The following is a 7496-nucleotide window of genomic DNA, read 5'->3' as shown; positions in this document are numbered from 1 at the left end:
CCCTAAGCTCATCCGTTTTCCCTGTCACACTCCTAGCATTGAAACAGACACAGTTCAACCCACGAGTGTCCCTCGGAACCTCCTTCTCCCTGATAATTTTCCTTTCACCCGACTCTCTCCCAGCCACCTCCCCACCCCCCCCTCCCTATTAGTTTAAACCATTCCTGAACACCCCAGCTAACCTCCCTGCTAGGACACTAGTTCCCCTCCCGTTCAAATTCTCCCCACCCCTCCTGTACAGTTGCCCTTCTCTCCTAAACACCTCCCAGTGATCCACAAAAGTAAAGCCCTCTACCCTACACCAATCCCTCAACCATGCATTCAACTGCATGATCTCGTCATTCTTTGCCCTGCTGGTACTGGGCAGCAATCCAGAGAGTGCCACACTGGAGGTCCCGCTCTTTAGTTTGGACCCCAACTCCCTAAATTGCCTACGGACCTCTACCCTACTCCTCCTTCCTATGTCCCCCTCCCCTACGTGTACTATGACCTCTGCCTGGGTCCCCTCCCCTTTCAAAATTCCCTCTACCCTTTCCGTTACATCCTTTACCCCTGCTCCAGGGAGGCAGACCACCATCCTGGAGTCGCGCCTCTGCCCACAGAACCTCCTATCAATACCTCGGACCCTCCCATCCCCTACCACTATCACCTTGCCAGCCCCCTTCTGTCCCTCTAAGTCAGTTTCCCCTTCCTGCCTATCTTTCTGTGCCCCTGTCGACGAACCTTGGGGGGCCTCCGGGGAGGCCGGGGCACCCTGACTACTCTTCTTCTTCCTCTTTCTCCTCCTAACCGTCGTCCACCCTTCCTGCTCTTCAGCCCTTGGGACCTCCTCCTGCTCGTGGTTCCTAGCCATCAACTCCTCGTTTTCCCTGACTAGAAACGCATCCTCCAAATGCCCCTCGAGTTGCCTGACCCGGGCCCTCAAGTGCTGCAGTTCTAAACATTTACTGCAGATGTGGACCTTGGGGACCCGTGACACCACCAAGAACTCCCACATGTGGCACCTGACACAACTTATATTCCTCCCTATATTCCCTGCCATGTCCCAACCTCCTGTATGTGGCAAAAGGTAGAAATCTGTCACTCACCTTCTCTAAGCCTACTCTCCCCTAAGCCCAGCGAGCCAAAGCCCTTCTCACTCAGTTCCCACTCACTCCACTGCCCGCTCCCGACGCTGCCCGCTGTATGCTGCTACCCCTTTTTTATACCCCCCGCTCCCCCTTAACGACAATCCCCTCGCCTAACTTCTGGTACGGAAGTAAACTACTCTCTAACAAGCCCCAAGAACCGGAAGTACAGGAAAAAAGCGGTTTTCAATTCAAAACAGTCACTCACCACAGCCACAGCCACCAGGTTCAATGCTCCAGAGAAATCTGCCATCCTTACCCGGTCTGGCCTACATGTGACTCCAGAGCCACAGCAATGTGGTTCACTCTCAACTGCCCCCTCTGAAATGGGCCTAATCAAACCACTCAGTTCAAGAGCAACTAGGGAGGGGCAATACATGCTGGCCCAGCCAGCAAGGCACATGTCCCATGAATGAATAAAAAAAAGAAGGGTCGACAAGAGGCAGTGAGATTGGAGCCCACATTCTCCGCTTTGGTTTGGGGTAGTATGGTGGCACAGAGGTTCGCACTGCTGCCTCACAGCACCAGGGACCCAAGTTCGATTCTGACCTTGGGTCACTGTCTATGTGGAGTTTGCACATTCTCCCCGTGTCTGCATAGGTTTACTTCCCGCGGTCCAAAGATGTGTAGGTTAGGTGGATTGGCCATGCTAAATTGTCCCTTAGTGTCCAAAGGTGTGCAGGTTAGGTGGATTGGCCATGCTAAATTGTCCCTTAGTGTCCAAAGGTGTGCAGGTTAGGTGGATTGGCCATGCTAAATTGTCCCTTAGTGTCCAAAGGTGGCACAGTGGTTAGCACTGCTGTCTCATAATGCCAGGGTCCTCGGTTCGATTCCCAGCTTAGGTCACTGTCTGTGTGGAGTTTGCACATTCCCCCTGTGTCTGCATGGGTTTCCTCCGGGTGCTCCAGTTTCCTTCCACAGTCTGAAAGACGTGCTGGTTCGGGTGCATTGGCCGCGCTAAATTCTCCCTCAGTGTACCCGAACAGGAGTGTGCCGACTAAAGGATTGTCACAGTAACTTCATTGCAGTGTTAATGTAAGCCTACTTGTGACACTAATAAAATAGACTTCTAATGTCCTTTAGGGAAGGAAATCTGCCATCCTTACCTGGTCTGGCATGGTGAGATAGTGGATAGCACTGCTGCCTCACAGAGCCAGGGACCCAGGTTCGATTCCCGGCTTGGGTGACTGTCTGTGTGGAGTCTGCACATTCTCTCTGTGTCTGCGTGGGATTCCTCCACGTACTCCGGCTTCCTCCCACACTCCAGAGATGTGCATGTTAGGGGGGTTGGCCACGCTAAATTGCCCTTTAGTGTCCAAAGATGTGTAGGTTAGGTGGATTGACCAGGCTAAATTGTCCCTTAGTGTCCAAAGATGTGTAGGTTAGGTGCATTGGCCATGCTAAATTGTCCCTTAATGTCCAAAGATGTGCAGGTTAGGTGGATTGGCCATGCTAAATTGCCCCTTAGTGTCCAAAGATGTGCATGTTAGGTGGATTGGCCATGGTAAATTGCCCCTTAGTGTCCAAAGATGTGTAGGTTAGGTGGATTGGCCATGCTAAATTGCCCCCTAGTGTCCAAAGATGTGTAGGTTAGGGTGGATTGGCCATGCTGAATTGCCCCTTTGTGTCCAAAGATGTGTAGGTTAGGTGCAGTGGCCATGCTAAATTGCCCCTTAATGTCCAAAGATGTGTAGGTTAGGTGGATTGGCCATGCTAAATTGGCCCTTAGTGTCCAAAGATGTGCAGGTTAGGTGGATTGGCCATGCTAAATTGTCCCTTAGCGTCCAAAGATGTGTAGGTTAGGTGGATTGGCCATGCTAAATTGCCCCTTAGTGTCCAAAGATATGCGGGTTAGGTGGATTGGCCATGTTAAATTGCATCTTAATGTCCAAAGATGTGTAGGTTAGGTGGATTGGCCATGGGAAATGTGTGGGGGTTACGGCCTCTTCTGCCTGCAGATTTATACGGTGGGCTACAAGAGAGCGAGTCGGCTGGAGAACTCGTCCTCGAGAGCAAGTGAGAGAGAGGAAAGAAAAATAGCCTTTTCGCAATGCAGCAACCCACCCTGAGTTTCGGATGACATTCGGAAACGACCTTGTTGATTTACGATGTGCTCTGAATTCCGAACCCAATTGTTCCGAGCGTGGTTGATAAATAATCCGGGTTAGCTTTGGGGGAGGTTCAAGAGGTTTCGTAACCTTTCACTCGGTAATCCGTAGGGTCCCAGGTGCAGCTTCCTGTCTGTCAACAGGGGCCCAGAGGGCATTGACAGGCCTGAATGTTGATGATGTCCCATCATCCAGACTCCTATTTTTATCACAGAGGGTGTGTTTGGCAGGATCAGTTCAGGGCAGCCTTTGCTTGATGCCCATGATGCAGGTTAATCAGCAAGCATTTCCAATAAAAAAGGCCTTTTTTTTTAATTCACCACTGTCGCTGGCTGGCCAGGATTTCTTGCCCATCCCCTAGTTGCCCACATGTTCACTCACACATATACACTTGTAGAATCCTACAGTGCAGAAGGAGGCCATTCAGCCCATTGAGTCGGTACTGAACACAATCCCAACCAGGCCCCATCCCAATAATGTCACATATTTACCCTGCTAATCCCCCTGACACTAAGGGGCAATTTAGCATGGCCAATCCACCTAACCTACACATCTTTGAACACTAAGGGGCAATTTAGCCTGGTCAATCCACCTAACCTACACATCTTTGGACACTAAAGGGCAATTTAGCATGGCCAATCCACCTAACCTACACATCTTTGAACACTAAGGGGCAATTTAGCCTGGTCAATCCACCTAACCTACACATCTTTGGACACTAAAGGGCAATTTAGCGTGGCCAACCCCCCTAACATGCACATCTCTGGAGTGTGGGAGGAAGCCGGAGTACGTGGAGGAATCCCACGCAGACACAGAGAGAATGTGCAGACTCCACACAGACAGTGACCCAAGCCGGGAACCGAACCTGGGTCCCTGGCAGCAGTGCTATCCACTATCTCACCGTGCCAGACCAGGTAAGGATGGCAGATTTCCTTCCCTAAAGGACATTAGAAGTCTATTTTATTAGTGTCACAAGTAGGCTTACATTAACACTGCAATGAAGTTACTGTGACAATCCTTTAGTCGGCACACTCCTGTTCGGGTACACTGAGGGAGAATTTAGCGCGGCCAATGCACCCTAACCAGCATGTCTTTCAGACTGTGGAAGGAAACTGGAGCACCCGGAGGAAACCCATGCAGATATGGGGAGAATGTGCAAACTCCACACAGACAGTGACCTAAGCTGGGAATCGAACCCAGGACCCTGGCATTATGAGACAGCAGTGCTAACCACTGTGCCACCGTGCTACCCTCATGAGCGAACCAGATGGTTTTTTCTGACAATGGGTCATCAGTAGATTCTTAATTCCAGATATTTTTTATTGAATTCAAATTCCAAATTCCACCATCTGCCGTGGCGGGATTCGAACCCGGGTCCCCCGGAACATTCGCTGCGTTTTTGGATCAATAGCAATAATACCACGAGGCCATCGCCTGTGTCCCCTGCAACTCCCCGATTACTGAATCTTGTATGCAGACCAGAGTTTGTCATGCTGGCCTGTGATCGACTCAGTACCGTACTCCACTCAGCATTTCCCCTCGGCTTCCTTGATGGAGCTGAAGGAGGGGAAACTAAGGAGAAAGATAACAAGGCGAGGGTTGTGTGAGGAAAATAAGAGGATTTGCTGACATTATGGTCAAATTGTTTCCCTTGGTGGAGAATTCTCGAACCAGGCGACATCGATTCGGAATAAGTGGCAGTAGGTGCAGAGTGGGCATGAGGAAGGACATTTTTAGGCAGAGGGTGGTGGGTATCTGCAATTTGCTGTCTGAGTTGGCAGAAGAGAACCAAAACTCTTTTGAAAAGTACCTGGATCTGCACCTCAAGTGCTGTAAACTACAGGGCCACACAGCTACAGCATTCCTGTTGCGACAGCAGGGATACTGTTGCCCACTCTGATCCAGACTGCACTCACTGAGCATGTCCTTTTGAATGCGTCCAAAGCTGTGCGAGTTAGGTGGATTGGCCATGCTAAATTGTCCCTTAGTGTCCAAAGATGTGTAGGTTAGGGTGGATTGGCCATGCTAAATTGTCCCTTAGTGTCCAAAGATGTGTAGGTTAGGTGGATTGGCCATGCTAAATTGTCCCTTAGTGTCCAAAGATGTGTGGGTTAGCGGGATTAGCCATGGTAAATTGTCCCATAGTGTCCAAAGATGTGCCGGTTAGGTGGATTGGCCATGCTAAATTGTTCCTTTCGTCCAAAGATGTGCAGGTTAGGTGGATTGGCCATGTTAGATTGTCCCTTAGTGTCCAAAGATGTGCAGGTTAGGTGGATTGGCCATGTTAGATTGTCCCTTAGTGTCCAAAGATGTGCAGGTTAGGTGGATTGGCCATATTAGATTGTCCCTTAGTGTCCAAAGATGTGCAGGTTAGGTGGATTGGCCATATTAGATTGTCCCTTAGTGTCCAAAGATGTGCAGGTTAGGTGGATTGGCCATGTTAGATTGTCCCTTAGTGTCCAAAGGTGTGCACTCTGACTCTTACCAACTCAGCCTGACTTAAACAACAGGATTGAGCCTTAACTCCAACGCCTTGTGAAGGTATGTACATAAAATTCACTGCAGTTTTCATATTGACAGTGTAAAGGTTAATGATCTCCAAGGAAAAGGCTTTGAAAGGAGTGCCTTATCAAACGGCAGCGTCGATTAGGTTTGTGACTTTGCATTTCTCAGGGTCGTAAAGAGTTGGGTCTTCAAAGGCCCATGGAGTTGGGGCCAGGGCAGGAGGGATTGGATAATCACGGGTCAGGAGATCATCGTGAGCTCATGCATCCACGAGGACAGTTCTCATTTCCCTTCAGGGTTGACGGGGGCAGGGGCTGGGGGGGTTCAGTGAGGGGGTGGAAGGGGCTGGGGAGGGGGCAGTAGGGGTTGGGGAGGGGGCAGTAGGGGTTGGGGAGGGGGCAGAGGGGGTTGGGGAGGGGGCAGAGGGAGTTGGGGAGGGGACAGTGGGTAGTGCATCATCACCAGCTGGCACCGTATCTGCAACTAGTGCCTCATTGTTATTATTCATTCGCGGGATGTGGGCATCGCTGGCCAGGCCCTGCATTTATTACCCATCTCTAATTGCCCCTTTTAGGTGGTGGTGAGCCGCTTTCTTGACCCAGTGCAGTCCATGTGGTGTAGGTACACCCACAGTGCTGTTAGGGAGGGAGTTCCAGGATTGTTATTGGACATCAATCAGTCCATGTGGTGTAGGTACACCCACAGTGCTGTTAGGGAGGGAGTTCCAGGATTGTTATTGGATATCAGTCAGTCCATGTGGTGTAGGTACACCCACAGTGCTGTTAGGGAGGGAGTTCCAGGATTGTTATTGGACATCAGTCAGTCCATGTGGTGTAGGTACACCCACAGTGCTGTTAGGGAGGGAGTTCCAGGATTGTTATTGGACATCAGTCAGTCCATGTGGTGTAGGTACACCCACAGTGCTGTTAGGGAGGGAGTTCCAGGATTGTTATTGGACATCAGTCAGTTTGTGTGGTGTAGGTACACCCACAGTGCTGTTAGGGAGGGAGTTCCAGGATTGTTATTGGACATCAGTCAGTTTGTGTGGTGTAGGTACATCCACAGTGCTGTTAGGGAGGGAGTTCCAGGATTGTTATTGGATATCAGTCAGTCCATGTGGTGTAGGTACACCCACAGTGCTGTTAGGGAGGGAGTTCCAGGATTGTTATTGGACATCAGTCAGTCCATGTGGTGTAGGTACACCCACAGTGCTGTTAGCGAGGGAGTTCCAGGATTGTTATTGGACATAGTCAGTCCATGTGGTGTAGGTACACCCACAGTGCTGTTAGGGAGGGAGTTCCAGGATTGTTATGGGACATCAGTCAGTCCATGTGGTGTAGGTACACCCACAGTGCTGTTAGGGAGGGAGTTCCAGGATTGTTATTGGATATCAGTCAGTCCATGTGGTGTAGGTACACCCACAGTGCTGTTAGGGAGGGAGTTCCAGGATTGTTATTGGACATCAGTCAGTCCATGTGGTGTAGGTACACCCACAGTGCTGTTAGGGAGGGAGTTCCAGGATTGTTATTGGATATCAGTCAGTCCATGTGGTGTAGGTACACCCACAGTGCTGTTAGGGAGGGAGTTCCAGGATTGTTATTGGACATCAGTCAGTCCATGTGGTGTAGGTACACCCACAGTGCTGTTAGGGAGCGAGTTCCAGGATTGTTATTGGACATCAGTCAGTCCATGTGGTGTAGGTACATCCACAGTGCTGTTAGGGAGGGAATTCCAGGATTGTTATTGGACATCAGTC

Source organism: Carcharhinus amblyrhynchos, unplaced genomic scaffold (genome assembly GCF_965287045.1).
Source record: "Carcharhinus amblyrhynchos unplaced genomic scaffold, sCarAmb.v2.hapA chromosome_107, whole genome shotgun sequence".
In the NCBI taxonomy this organism is placed as follows: domain Eukaryota; kingdom Metazoa; phylum Chordata; class Chondrichthyes; order Carcharhiniformes; family Carcharhinidae; genus Carcharhinus; species Carcharhinus amblyrhynchos.
Note: the sequence above shows the minus strand (reverse complement) of the source record.